Raw genomic sequence first — 14,537 nt, forward strand, 5'->3', positions numbered from 1 at the left:
AATTACAGCACAGACCATGGAAATGCAGGAAACATATTTCTTTAAGAGTTAACCTCTGTTTTCATGCTATTACCCACATTTCTACAACCAGAGACAGACACAAGTGGGAGCTGAACTCCATAGTATCTTCTGAGGAACTGACATAGTAAAAATTTAAATTGTTATGCTCCAATAAGATCATTGGCAACTTTAATGTCCATTTTACTTGGGACAGGCCACACCTGGGACTTTTGCCACTGAACAGCAGTTAAGTTAAAGAGGACAAATATGAAGGACAAAGAAAACAGCAGAAAAGAGAAACAGCATTTGGAAACCTGTCTCCAAACGTTGCAACTACAAAATCCTCTTAAGAAACTTGACTGGTCCAACTGTTTAATGAAACTCACGAAGTTGTGAGGAGAGCAGTACTATGAAAAATACTCTGGCACTGCATGTGAGTGGCTATAAGACAGCTGCAACCAGGTCAACATGGAAGATACTTAAATCATAAGATACAATTAAAGTTTATATGGTGGATTTATCTTAGGATAAATGCATGCAAATAAATGTAAACATAATGCCAAGGGAAAAAAAAAAAAAAAAAAAAAAAACTGCCAGCAACACTGTGACCAATGCTATTTCCTATTTTGTGTGAAGAAGAAAAGAACCTCAGGAACACAACTTCAGCTTAATTTGAGGTATGACATTATTCTCAGCAGAATGCTTTTCAAGATGTTTGTTCCCCACTACTCTCAATGCCTTTTTCTTTTATTAAAATTGTGGTAAGATTACATTTTTTGAAAAAAATCAGTGACAGTTGTAGAAAACGCACCACGAATCAGAAGTTGATTACTAAATAATGGTGAATAAGTGAACTATTAGACAAACACCTGACATTCTTCAATAATGACCCTCAGGAAAGGAAGGTTCTTTTTGAAGAGACTGTCATATTGACTTTTTCCAAAACATTAAGCACTAAAAATACCACTGCTTTCTTGTGCAAACACAGCTCTGCGAACCAAGAATGAATAATCTTCCCAGCCATAGAGACAGCACCTCTATTCCTGTCAATATGCTCAGTTTTCACAGGCAGCAGAGACAAATTTGATAGACTGTAGCTGCTTAAAGAGAGACTCAGCCACCAAAAGAAGTGACAGCAAAAGACCCTATTTCATACTTTTTTCTTGCTATTCCCCTCCCATCTGGCCCTATCTCACTTAAAGAAAGGAAGAGGCATTGAGAAAGAGAAAGAAAAAAAATCTTGACACAACCTTTCCAGCAACTGAAGGAAGACAGATACATATTTGTCAAATGACAACTAATCATATTCTAAATAACATGTGGGTGACAATTCAGATCTGAAGCAACAGCTCCTCTGCACTATCAAGATCTTCTTGGTGCATCATTCTCTCAAATTTCAAAGCTTAAAAAAATTATCACTACTTCAGCAGTCTTACCCTTTACTATTTCTTTCCCTCCATAATTTTCTCAAACGCTTTTGGTTTGGATTGCATAATACTACCACACTGCCTCACACCACAAATAGTATGAATATTTCATTGCTTATTTTTAAGTGCTGCTCATTTTTATGCTGTGCAGACCTTTCCATGGGAAGAAGGCAAAGGAAACGTGTAATAAAATTACTATTATGTGAATTATAGCATACTTAGTGTTATTATTTCAATACAAATACCTGAACATTGTTCTGAAGGTTTCTAAGGTTTCTACAAGGTCAAGTGAAGTATCTGAAGTTCTTGCATAAAGTGTTTCACCAAAGGCATTTAGTATCACAATCCATGTCTACCTGTCTATCCATTCTAGAGAAAAAAAGCTGTATGATAGGTGGAGCTTGGTGATTCACACAGAAATTATAGAACAATGGACTTTTTAGCAGAGATTCTAATAGAGTGAAGTGCAATTATAATAATAATAATTATTATTATTGTAACATTATGACTATGTATTTTATCATGTGTACAATAATTTCTTGATCTAATTGGAGATAAGAGAATTAAATTACATGTGCCAACCCTAAAGTGCCTGATACTTGTAGTTAAACTTTTGGTCAGTTTTGCTCTTTGCACTTGATTTGGTCAATAAATAAATGACAAAACATTCAAGTTTTCATGACAGAAACAAGTAAATTATGTCTATATTAACAATATAAAGCAGAGCTAACCTGAATTCAGATGCCAACAGTTAAACCTGAATTATCCCCCACCTTTAACATCAGTAGTGCTGCAGTGGCATTGACAGCAACTGCTTTAGGTTCCACTTCAACTATAGCAACAAAATAATGAAAAGCAATTTACAAAGGAACTACTCGTGCACTTAACACCATGTGTGACAAGAAACAGTGCCGCAGATAAACAGACTCCCCAGAGGAGAACTCATCTTTGGAATTATTACTAGGAAATGAAGTGTAGAGAGATTTTGTCAGGGGGGTTGAGGACAAAGATGCCTTAGTCTCTGAAGAGGCATTTTCTCACACTTCTGTGGGAGTGCCTTACACAGTGCCTGTGTGCAACAACTTTAAGTGTCCATCACTCATGTCTCACTACAGCCCACAAAGGACATCTCCAAATTGATGTCTGGCTCCTGACAGTCAAAAGGTGCTAAGATTTCTCTCCTGTTATGCAAACATTAACTAAATATCATTTGTAGCATCTACAGTTTGAAGGCACTGCATAAAGCAACCTATAGAAGCACTAGAAAAGATGCAATGAATTACAAAGAACATTAAATCAGAAACTACTAAAGTAACTGAGGGCTACTAGCACTACAGAAAATAAATTCCACTGACCTCCAGTGTAACAACCAATATGAAGAAAGCTGGTAAGAGCTTTCCTAATCTCTACCCACAAACTTTTTCTCAGGAGACATTTCTTCTCAGAAAGAGCAGTCAGGCATTGGAACGGGTTGCCCAAGGAAGTGGTGGCATCACTGTCCCTGGGGGTGTTCAAGGAGATGGACCTGGTGCTTGGGGACATGGTTTAGCAGGTGACATTGGTTGTAGGGAGATCGTTGGACCAGATGATTTTGGAGGTCTTTTCCAACCTTAATGATTTTGTCATTCTGTGATTAGAGAGACATTTACAAATGAGTCCTTTTTAAGTTAGTATTTCAGATAGCTCTGAACAATTGGATTAGATGCAGTTAATAACACAACTGCATGGAATGTTTTTTGTTGTTGTTTGTTTGGTTGTTTTTTTACTCTGTCTACATCTAGGAAACTTGGGATTGTCTAAGCTGGAAGCTTAGAATCACAGAATACCCTAAGTTGGAAGGGACCCACAAGAATCACTGAGTCCAGCCCCTGGCTCCACACAGGACCACCCAAAAACCAGGCCCTCTGTCTGAGATCATTGTCCAAACACTTCACTTCTTGAACTGTCAGTTCTGTCAACTGGCCTGAAAGTGGTCACTCAGAGTATGGAGATCAATGTTTTTTACTTGGACTGGCGGCCTGCAGAGAAGTGAGGGCCACCGGGGATCAACCCTGGGCCCCATGCAGTTCAGCATCTTCATAAATGATCTAAGACAAGTGGATTGAAAGCACCCACACAAAGTCTGCTGATGACACCAAACTAGGTGGTGAGATGGACATGTCAGAATGGAGAGCTAACTTACAGAGAGACCTGGACAGACTGGAAAAGTGGGCCAGCAAGAACTGTCTGAAACTCAACAAAGACAAGTGCAAGGACAACGTAACCAAAGATCCTGGTACAGGCTAGGATCTGTGTGACAGGGATTAGCCTTGCTGAAAAGGGCCTGGGGGTCCTGGTAGACAACAAGCTGAGCAGGAATCAGCAGTGTCCTGCTACAGCAACCAAGACAAATCAAACCCTGGGCTGCACCCACAAGTCCATTACCAACAGAGAGAGAGATGCGATCACTCCTCCACTCAGAGCTCCTCAGGCCACATGTGAAGTATCGTGTCCAGTTCTGGCCCCCACAGTCCATGCAGTGACAAGGACAGCATGGAGAGGATCCAAAGGCAGGCCATAAGGAAGACAGAGAAGACCAGGGGTGATGGGTACAACCTGCACTGGTAGTGGTTTTGTCTACACATAAGAAAGAAATTTATTAAAGAACAATCAGTCACAGGAATGACCTCTTCAGGGATGTGACAGAATCCCTGTCACTGGAGGTTTTCAAGGTTCAGCTGGACAGGGTGCTAGATAATCTCATCTAGACTCCTTTTTCCCACAAAAGGTTGGACCTGATGATCATTCAAGGTCCCTTCCAACCTGAGCAGTTCTACTATTATATAATATGCCATGCAGTAACACATATTGTTCATTTATGATGTCAAGTTCCGCTTACTTTATACTGCCTCAAAACTCTCTCCTTTCAGTGTATCAAATCTACGTCAGAACAATGTAGAAGATTGTAAAGGAGAAATTTTCAACTAAACTGACATTTGCAGTGAGTCATAAATAACAGGAGTCAGGCTCATGTTACCTGGGGCATTAGCTGGACACACTTGCTAAAATGCCAAGCAGCAATACCATGGATGCTGGAACTTGAAAATGCAGATTGAGGCTTCAGCTTTAACACCTCATTGTGATCAGGAAGGGTAATTCATGATAATGCTTTTCCAGGCTACATGAAAACTTAGGGAAAACATAAGATTGTTGTTTGACATTTGCTGGTTAGAGGATTTTCTTTCCAAAACCTCAAGGGTTGAAAGCAAAATATAAACATAAAGTTGAAAGCAAATGGGAAAAAAAAAAAAAAAAAAAGAATAATCAAAACAGACCATAATCCTGCAAGGAAGCTTTTATTCCACAGCCACTGGGTTCTGTGCCACTATCTAGAGTCTATATGGCACTATATGGGTTCTTGCATATTTGCTGGATTATCCTGTAAGCACAAGAGCCAAATTGTGGAACTCAGCAAATAAACTGCAGAAGGCAAGCATTGAAGCTCCTATTGTGCAGAAAACACGTCTCAAAGAAAAAGCTAAAAAAGAAAGCCAAAAAAGAAGGCAAGAAAAGTGCTGCAGAAGTAAGCTAGGCTGCCTTATCTGCAGAGAGTAAACAGCCTGCACAAGGAAGGAGGGAACAGAGGAGCGCAGCACGGACCACATCATGCCAGCATTTTTTGACGACGGAATTTATTAACCTATGTATGAGGAACACAATACTGCTTCAAACTGTTCTAAAGAACCACCACTCCTATTTTCTCAAACATGATGTATTCTCCTAGTCTGGGCCAAAAGCAGGGTGCCAGAGTATGTAGCTGCTCTTATGGAATTAAGGGGAAAATAAGAGTCAGAGAAGCTTTGGAAAACGAACAAACAAACAAACAAACAAAAAAGGAGACATAAGAGCTTGGAGGGAGGGAAATAGGCAGGACTCTATCCTGGGAAATAGCATGGAGAGGTGAAGGAAAAGCTTGGAGTGCAAGGACATTTTGTTGATGTTTTAAATCTGAACAGGAACAGTGCAGAACTCTACTCTCAGGTGTGTAAAGGTCAACAGAACATGCCTTATGTTACTGAAGTGTCATCCTACAGAAATACAGCACATAATGAGGCCATGGGAAAAGCTGCAAAGAAAAATTATCCAGCCTTGTACCGATGATATGAATAAATAAACCCATGCCATTCCTGACAGATGTTTTCTTAACCTGTTCTTAAGGCTTCCAGAAGCTCCATGTGACCTGTCCTAGCACTTCCATGTCCTCTCCTACAAGCTGCGTAACCTAAAACTTCCCAACTACAATTTAGAACATTATTTCAGAAAAGAAGTTAACAATTTGTTTTCTGTAATCACAATAAATAAGGTAAAAACAGTCATTATATATTTAAAACCCATTGCCAGATGTCCCATCTTCTCTTGAGTAAAGAACTGAAGAAGTTTCTGTGTCTCTGATCATATTCAGGGAGCTGCTCTGATCTCTAGCTGATCCACCAACTTGATGGATGATGGCATGCAAAACTAGAGATTGTCTTAAAGCACACACTAAAATGATCAAAAAAGCTGAAAGCAGAAGTCCTATCTTACTATCACTATTTCAGATTTAACTTGAGACCTACTATAAATCTCAGTTTCTTCAATTACATATCCCATATTTTTACCATCAAATGTGTTATTGTGCAGTTATCCTTACTCCATCTCACCTGATTTTTTTTCAGGATGTATCTCCATTTTCCAGTCTCCTCCTCCAGCATATCTGCAATCTGATCTTGGTGCCATCTTAAATTTAATTAACCTTACTCGTTATCATGTCATCCAGATCATTAATCCTTAACAGTACTGATCTGGCCTGGGCCATTCTTACAATTTCAATTTGATACAATCTTGTAGTAAAATAAACTCTTGATATCTAATGATCTAAGAATAGGATTAAAAAAAAAAAGCAGCCTCTCTCTGGCTCTGCTAGCAGTGTCATAAAACATCAAAAGCTTTGGTAAGTACACGATGGAGGGCATCTCTTGTTTCACTTCCACCACTAACTTCTTCTAATAGATTTCTGATAGATAATGTAGGTTTGATACAACTTATTCTTAACAAATCCATATTCTGCCAGATACACACTGTTCACAGACTGATCCCCATCTCAACATGACTTCAAAGAAAAGAAGCATATTTCATCTTTCCCAATTTTCTGTTACTTCTATCTTCTGAAAGATCTCAAGAATGAAAAAACTAAAACACTCAAAATACTTCTGAGGCTGTCTTTAAGAACCTTAACTCAAGTTTTTCAAGTAAAGCTAATTAAAACATAAATCCAAATATCTCTAACTTCTTTCTTCCCCTAGCCTTTCAAGGTAGTAGTAATCAGCCCTATTTGCAGGAACCATCTCTCTGTATTTAGTATTTTCAGTGTCAGAAACAAAACAATTTCTTATACCCCTCAGCACTGGCCACCAATAGCTTATTAGCTTCCCCCCCTTTCCTTGGTTTTCCTCTTATTGTTTACAAATTCTGGAATAACTTTTGTTACTCTTGAAACTCCTTGCTAGTTTCGTTTTCTCCTTGCATGTCCCACTGTATGTTCTACAAGTTCACAATTAAACTCGACAACCTGACCCAGCTCCATCATGCTGAGCAGGAGCAGGAAGAAGGAAGGGTTAACTGCCAACCAGCCCCCAAACTACATAAGCTTTATTCATAACTCAACCGGCTAAGGTTTACTTGGCAGCTGTGCCCTGGCTTGGCAACCTCTCACAGCACTATTCTGGCCACACAGCCTACACCAGCGCTGCACAGCTTACAACAGCACTCCTTCTCCTACAGGGGGAAGATTTCTCCAACAGTCAGTATGTTGCTTCATGGTCCCTGCTACACTTCAGACTAGATGCAGACAAGACCAAGAAATGAAATGTTTGGTTTCAGAAATGAAATGAAATGTTTGGTTTCTAGCAGGAACAACAAATGCACGCTCTACTTACTAGAAATAAGTGGTGTACTCTGAACAGTCACTTCAAACTGTTAGCACAAACTGCATCTTGCAACCTGTGAGAGCAATATGCCCATTTTCAGCTAAGGCTGTCACCTCTGGAGAGGGAATTGTTGCAGGCAAACAAAGGTCCATTTGTCGACAGAGGCAGAGTCTGTCAATAGAACCTCTGCCACTCTATGCTCTCCTTTGTGCTGCTCACTAGTTTCAAATTTTGCGCAAACACGGTATCAATTCAGCCTACAGACTCTATCACAGGGTAAGAACTACCAGGAGCATAGATTTCATTCACCGGCAGTCTGGTCTTTGTTACCTTACCTACCCATACAAAGAGCATAAGGGATTTCATTGAATAAATTACTGCTAGTGCTACATAAATACCGTTCCATTAAATCTCAGCAAGTAGTGCTGCAAAAAGAAAAAACACCTCTCAGAACAAAGAAGACATTAAATGTGCTCATTACAGCTAATCATTACAGTTAATTGCAGTTAAGTTAATTAATATACAAAGTTATATATGGGAATAGTCACTCTGCCAGGGCATACTCCACATATGTACTATTTATTCTGAAGATGCACAACTGTTCACAGTAAAAATTAAGTGGGTTTCAAAAGCTGTGAATCCACAGCTTAACTATTTTTCTCCAGGTGCCATTCCAAGCCCATCCTTCCAAAACTACAATTAGACAGAGCACTAGCCTAGTTAACCTCTTTCATTCACAAGCTGAAGTGACAGGAGTACAAATAAAACCACTGCTCTGTTTTATGGTTTTTAAAACCATGTCGTTTTGCTGGACATTAATTAAGTTTTAGAGATGCTTCTTAGTTGAGAGTATTTGGATGGAACAGTGTTGAAAACAATCAAGCAGACATTGCCATAAGGATCACAACTAAACCCTAACCCCAGTGTTTCTGGCCCCTCTCCTGTACCAACGCAGCCATATGACAAGCACAACCATGAACTACCTGGTCCAGAAAGAAGTATTTTTTTTTTATGGGGCTAGTTTTCAGCCAGAGCAGTTCTTCACTCTCGCTCACTGAACAAATTCTAGTGCAGACAGAAGTGAAACTTCAGGACTGCGCACAGTGGAACAATTCCTTCAGCACCATCCTGCCCTTAGATTTACTTCAAAAACAAACGAACGAACAAACTCCACTTTTTGCAACTGATTTCATAAGGAATGCAGGCGTCTAGCTCACGTATTTGCAAAAAAGGCCCTGTGCCCAAGTATCCTGTGAGGCTTCTTGCTCCCTGCCAAAACATGCATAACCTGTTGTTTGAATAAATTTCAGATACTGATTACCCTACCCCAGAAATCCAACTCAACTTTTTAATTGTTTTAGAATCCATCCACGATAGTCTGCAAAATATTTGTGCATGATATCCTCAAACTGCACCAAAAATGGGAGGTAAAGAAATGGGAGTTAACCACTCAGTAGCAGAAGTCTTCTCTCATCCAAGTGCTTCCCAAAGCAGTCAACTTATCCATTACTTTTCAACTACAGGTTTTGGCAACCTAACATTCAAAACATCTAGGAAGTCGCTGCTGGTACAGAAGCATGAGCTAACCAACACCATCCTTCCTGGCTAGGAAGGATGCTAACTACGCTGTCTGTCACGAGCAGAGGAAGATGCAATCATCAATAGGACCGATTCAAGTGCTTACTGAAGTCCCAGTACTACTGCTGAAACAGCCACCACTGATCTCTGTGCTATAACTGCAAGGCTGTGGATTTGCTAGAAGGACTAGGTACCAAAACATCTTGCTATGAGCCTAGAGAAGAGAAGAGTATTGTCCCCACTGCTATAAGAACAGACAAGTTGTTTTGGGGATCCTGGGCAGAATGACAACAGCATTAAGATGTAGTTACAATTAGAGCTTTATTATTTAACAGAATTTTGTGATCAGCACAGCAGAGGATTTTATGATCAGAATAAGCCTAGCATGATTTTTGCAGCTGTACTTGATGATCTTTGTTGGTCCCTTCTAACCAAACAATTCTATTCCAGAATTTTACAAGTAGCATACCACAAAAATTCATAGCACAACTTAGCTTACGGTATCTCAATGTGTTTGTTCTAATCACCCAGGCCCTCTGCAGATTGGGTCAAACCTCAATACCTGGCACGCAATATAACAATCACTTTCTGGACTTGAAACACGCTAAAGAATACAAGTCACTCACTCAGCGCTCTAAGGAAGCAGATGACAGCGGATCGTCCCCAGACACTGAAGGATCACTGGTTTTGCTGTCCTGCAGCAGATCTGGTCCAAGTCCTGCCTACAGGTTGTAGCTGCTTGATTTTATAGATAGTGCTCTGTATGCTGTTACATTTCCCCGTTCTCTGAAGGAGTTATCAGAATCTGTCTGGCCATGTGCCTGGGACCTTCAAGGCTGGTAAGAACTGTGCAAGTCAGCCTGCCGCCCAGGAACCTTGAGGCTGGTATGGAGGGGGAGAAGTCTGCCAAGTGTGCAGGACCTTCAGGGTCTGATGAGGAGGGGAAAGGGGACTGATACACGACCAGCTCAGTCACAGAGAATAGGCATTTCCCTTATAAAATAGTGTGTAGTTATTCTAACTGTATTACCAGGGTCAGGAGCTGAGGGGTACCAGTCAGAAGTACATTAGTACAAAGTTTTAATATTTCAGAATGGCCATCAAGAAACCCAGCAAAGCACAATAAAAAGATGCCAGTTGCTCAACTACTATTTTTTTTTTTCTCTCCAGGGCCACAAAAGGCGCAAATTACTGACTTTAAAGAGAGGTTCAATTCTGTTATTGTAATAACCCCAAGAACACAGTATTAGTAAGAAACTCATTAAAATGAATAAAGTAAGAACTAGCTTCAGCACCTGTAAGTTAAGTTAATGGTAGCATTCATTCAAAGACATCAAAAAGTTCAACAAACTGAGCATATTGCTCAGTTTTTCAACATTACAATCTACCTGGACATGACGCTTCAAAGAAAAAGAACACAATAAAACCATTTAACAAAAAGCCTGAGATTTATAGTTAAGTCACTTTCAGCAAGTTACTAAAGCCAATGAGAAAAAAAATATGGAATAAGCTGTGTAAAACACACTAACTTTAAAACTTGAGTAGCTCCACCTAAATTATCTTACTATACCCCTTCTTCATGAGTCTGATGTTTACATAAAAACCGGACAGCTAACCAATGCTAAAATATGAAACGTTCAGAAACTCAAGTTTGAATATATTCCTCTGACTGTTTATTAATAGTAACAAATACAGACCATGAAATGTGTAAGCCTTTAGTGAATGTTAATTCTTGGTATGGTTGCTAGACATAATATTTAACAAAGGGATAATTTTTCTTCAGCCCAAACTAAGCATGCTGAGTGTTCCTCTGGCTTTTTGTCTGTATCTGCCCCTCAGATTTCCCCCCTAACTTACTCATTTTTTCAGTTACGATGCTCTAAGAGGGCCTATGGAGGACAAACTTTGAATAAAAACCCACAGAATTCTATATAACTGTGGAACCACTGGCTAAGGCAAGCTGAAAAAGAAACAAAGAAAACAGTACAACTATGTAAAAAACCGCACAGTACTTCCAACTCACCATCGTATTTGACATACAGTATTGTGCTGTAGCTGTATAAAAGCACTCTTTCCATTACCTGCTCTGCTTCACAGTCCCTGAAGCACTTTCCTAATGGAGATGGATGAAAAATAATATTAAGTCTAGGAACAGTACCTGGGAGCTGAAACTATTTTCAAGACGCACAGGGAAAAACAAAAAATAACAGGGCAAGAGCAAAGTAAATTTCAAAAAGACTCAGGCAATTTTTGTGGGAATTCCTAAAATGTTGTGGTTCAAGAAAGCACAGAGCAAATAGTCCAGATCTCAAGTGAGAAGAACATCCTGAGCAGGAGTATAACAACATTACAAACTTCATGATGGTAAGAATGACCCAACAATATGCAGAAGAGCCAGAAAGAATGCAAGGACTAAATGTGTTGTCCTTGATGATATCTGCAGAGTGTTTCTACATGATATTCCCTTTTTAATTGGATGGACTGAGGCAGCAAAACTAGCTGAGTAAGATTACCTTTTCTCACAAGTCTTGTTTTTTTTATTATTTCAGTTACAGAGTTATTTTTATAAGCCTGGCTTGCAGGACGTATGGCTGTATTGCTCCCCAGTCTGCTCATAGATGAGCATTTAGCAGGTTCTACTTACACATTTTGTTCCTTATGCTGCTTCCAACGAGCAGAGAATAGCCTGAAGGGGCTAGAAAGCACCTACATGCAAAGCATTAACTCATGTCCAAATTAAGTTTTGAGAGATCCTCACCGACTATATTTGCATGGACTCAGAAACAATCATGCTGCAGGTAAAAATCATGTTTTACCACCACGGGGCTGAAGAACTGCATGTGGCATACATAAAACATTATGCCCCGAACAACAAAAGAAGTAGATATAAATCTTTGACAAACCTGTCTGTTTGTAAATGAAGTCTCCAACAAGTGACTTGTGTATATGTGGAGCAAATGACAAAACAGCTCTTTGTTCAGATCTTTTTGCAAAGTCTGTATATTAGGCTAGTTTCAGAAGAGGCATCATTTCAACATTATACTCCAAGTCCCTGATATTATAACCATACAAGTGCCTCTGCTCACCTTTGCCTGAGGTCATCCGTGAAGGGAAAACAGTTCAATCACGTGAGAGCATTACCAGACGTTAAAGAAAGAAAATATAATGACAGGAAGAGTCTGCTTATGTTTTCTTTACTGTATGGTTTCTTGTCACTACCACTGTAAAAACTGCTTTGGTAAGTACAACCTTTGAGGAAAATAGGACTTTTTTTTCTTGTGAACAGAACTGTGTACTTGAGAACTCTCACCAGCACTGGTAATCTTTTTTTTAATTGCAACACTCAGAAATACACAGCAGGAAGTAGGAGTCTGGAAACTTATTGGCCATGCAGAAGATATACTCCTTATGTACCTTATAACCTTGATATGCTGCAGTCAGCTGTCCTGGAAGCAATACATGTTTTATCTTAACATTGATAGCACAGTGCACCTCTGTCCACTGAGCAGAAGCAACAAAGAGAGGCCAGCAATAACACAGGGGCAAAACTCAGTTTTCTTCATCTCCGGTAAAGCAGTAGCAGTTAACCTATTGAGAACTTGGAACTCCGCATTTATCCATGTAGTTCTCATTAAATACCGGTGTTAAATATTTGACACTTATTTCATTTACCTCTGTTATTTACAGGACATTTCAGAAGTTCATCATGATTTACCCTACATCAGTAGCTTCTCTTTGTTTTTTCTTTTTCTTTTTTTTTTTTTGTTTTTGTTTTGTTTTGTTTTTCCCTCATATTGGTGTGCAGCAGAGATCTGAACTCATCATTTATTCATATTCTGTGACATTCAGATCACTCCCTCCAATTTATATATAAATTTTAAAACAAATGATGCTTCATCAAGATCTCTGACAATGCTTTGCATGAATGCAATTTGTGGCTTCATATGGAGCAACAGCCTACAGTAGGATGTATTCCCTTCAGTAAGCTGCAAAAAGTAAAGTAATAGTATAGGCTTGAAAAACATTACCTATATGCATTCCAAACACTTTGCAATAATTACTTATTTTTAAAGTGGAGAGTAAAAAAGGGAACAGCAGAAGATTGTTTCAGGGAAAAAAAAAAAAAAAAAGTAACTTTCATCCTACTTTTACAGAAAGAAATCACTGACAGCTTTGCTACTTTATAGTTCTGTTTTATGTATGTTCTCTGTGCTCTAAAACAAATAACTTTAGTAGTTTCTTTTACTATCGCTTCAGTCTCTGTTTAACATCTGTGAAGAGCCTTTAAGAAACAGAATATCTGGGGACAGCTTTCTGTAATGCGAGTCCTCAGAACAATTTTCTTACTGTTGTAACATTCTCTCATAGCCTGATGGCTTCAGCAGACAGGAATTGACTTTGGATTTTCATACTGCTCAAGCTGTTCCAGATGTCAGAAAGCTGTTTTTGAGGCCCTCAACTCAATTTTTTTTTTTTTTTTTTGGTAGTTCAACTGTCTTCTGGCGGTGCTTTTGAGACTTGGGTAGGAATGTCTAAAACTGGTGGAGCTTGTTTGTTTTGTTTTGCCTGTGAGGGTGGTTGAACACTGGAACAAGTTCCCCGATGAATCTGTGGGCAACCTTCATCTTTGAAGATCTAAACCTTACTGGATGTAGTCCTGGGAAGCATTCTGTAGCTGTACCTACTTTGAGCAGGGAGGTTGGATTAGGTGATCTCCAGAGGTTCATTCAAGGCACAGCAGTTCTGTGATTTGGCCATTGGAAAAATATTTTTAAGATCAGTTATGCCTGTGTTACAAAGTAATTAACCTTCTGTCTGCAGCAAACCAAAGTTTAAAATGTCTTTCTGGCTTGCTTTATGCTCTAAGACATACTTTTGAGGTTTTTTTCTTCCTTTTAAAGCTGAAAGGTCTGAAGTCACATGAGAGAATGAAGTACATGAAAACCTGTTCAGCTGTCTGTGTGCGGGCATGTGTATGGGTTTGATCAAGGAACTTGTGTTCAGTTGAGAATGCAGAGCTGTACCTCTGTTAACGGTGACAACTAGGATGATAGAAACCAGATATTAATCAACAAAACACCAAAAACCTAATCAAAAGTGTCCACATTGACATGCTTTGGTTTCAGGTTCTAACCCTGAAGTAAACTGCAGCATGGTCCCAATACCCATTGCTTGGGACTGACGTTCCACAGCAGATGGCCTCAGCACTTTTCTAGAGTGACACTTTTCTGCTGACGAACAAGAGCTGGTCAACAGAAAACCATGCACTGTGCATCTTTCCAAGTTTTATGTAGGAAGAAAAAATGAAACAACATCCAGTTATCAAGAAGTGTAAAACAGGTTTCTTTATCAAGAAGAAGTAATGAAGAAGCACTGTTTTCTTTTTAGATAAGATATAAAGATGTGATACAGTAAGATTTTTTTATGGCATCAACATGATGCCATATGGTATGTAATACCCCTTTGACCAGTTGGGGTTAGCTCTCTTGCCTCTGTCCCCTCGCAGCTCTGCTGAACCCCAAGGCAAAGAAGGTGTTGAGGGTGTTGAGTACCTCAGCCTTCTCCACGTCTGTCGTTACCAATGGCT

This window comes from Oxyura jamaicensis, chromosome Z, assembly GCF_011077185.1.
Source record: "Oxyura jamaicensis isolate SHBP4307 breed ruddy duck chromosome Z, BPBGC_Ojam_1.0, whole genome shotgun sequence".
In the NCBI taxonomy this organism is placed as follows: domain Eukaryota; kingdom Metazoa; phylum Chordata; class Aves; order Anseriformes; family Anatidae; genus Oxyura; species Oxyura jamaicensis.